The sequence below is a fragment of the Pyrgilauda ruficollis genome, unplaced genomic scaffold, assembly GCF_017590135.1.
Source record: "Pyrgilauda ruficollis isolate IOZ18807 unplaced genomic scaffold, ASM1759013v1 scaffold4645, whole genome shotgun sequence".
Taxonomy (NCBI): Eukaryota; Metazoa; Chordata; class Aves; order Passeriformes; family Passeridae; genus Pyrgilauda; species Pyrgilauda ruficollis.
Window position 1 is genome coordinate 1 of NW_024526206.1, and position 1162 is coordinate 1162.

At 66.5% G+C, this 1162-nt stretch overlaps 1 long non-coding RNA gene across 1 annotated transcript; it reads right to left on the reverse strand.

Annotated features, from left to right (window-relative positions):
* Window positions 1-6: 6 nt before the first annotated feature.
* Window positions 7-1162, reverse strand: LOC121359720. The gene is made up of 4 exons (XR_005956072.1): window positions 1088-1162; window positions 896-959; window positions 684-810; window positions 7-589 (listed from the first exon to the last, which is right to left on the reverse strand). It is a non-coding gene; the product is annotated as an uncharacterized LOC121359720 (long non-coding RNA).

Below are 1162 nucleotides of genomic sequence, written 5' to 3' on the forward strand. Positions count from 1 at the left end.
AGGAGGGTCTGGGGGTGGTGCTCCACGATTTTTGGGGTGGGACCCTCAGAATTTGGGGGTGTTGAGGAGGGTCTGGGGGAGTGGTCCAGGATTTTTGGGGAGGATTTGGGAGTGTCCAGGATCTTTGAGGGTAGTCCAGGATTTTTGGGGTGGGACCACAAGAATTTGGGAGTGTCCAGGAGGGTCTGGGGGTGGTCCAAAACTTTTTTTTTGGGATGGGACCATCAAGATTTAGGAGTGTCCAGGATTTTTGGGGTGGGACCCCCAGGATTTGGGGGTGTCCAGGAGGGTCTGGGGGTGGGTGTTGGGGATTTTTGGGGTGGGACCACCAGGATTTGGGAGTGTCCAGGATTTTGGGGGGTGGGGAATCACCAGGACTTGGGAAGATCCGAGAGGGAGCGGGACTGCTCCACGATTTTTGGGGCGGAACCCTCAGAATCTGGGGGTGTCCCGGGGGCCCTGGGGGGGTTCCCCCGGCTCGGGGGGCTTGGCTGGGCTGGGGTCTCACCCACCCTCTCTCCCTGCGTGCCGAGGCGCCGCGCGGCTTCCGTGTAGAGCCGCAGGTGCCGCTGCAGGTGCTCGGCGTACTCTGCAAGGGGGGAGGAAAAACCGCCATAAAACAGCGGGGAAAAAGGAGAAAAAAACCCAAAAAAAGCGGATTTTGGGGCTCACGCCCCCCTCACCCGTGCGGAACTGGGGGTCGCCCCCCTGCAGCCGCGCCCCCAGCCCCTGGATGCGCCGCTGCAGCTCCTGGTGCTGCTGCCGCAGCTCGGGGGGCACCGGGCGCCCCGCGCGGCCGAACGGCGCCAGCTGGGGAGGGGGCGACAAACCGGGGGGTCAGGGGGGGTCCCCGGGGGGCTCCCCTGGGCCCCCCCCCAAAACGCCCCCTCCTCACCTTCCGCTCCAGGCGCTCGCGGTCGAAGTGCAGCAGGTTGAGGCTGGGGAGGGTCGGGAGGGGTCTGGGAAAAGGGATTTGGATCGCTGCGAGGGGAACGGGGGGGGGTCGCGCCCCCCAGTTCCCACCCCCCCCGGTAGGGATGATCTCCTCCCCCCGGAACTGCCGGTGTGCCCCGGCCCCGCTCCTCACCGGTTGTTCCCGTCCTTCGGGGCAGCCGCGCTCGGTTTGGGGACGGCGAGCTGAGCGGGAGAGCGCGGGGTCGGC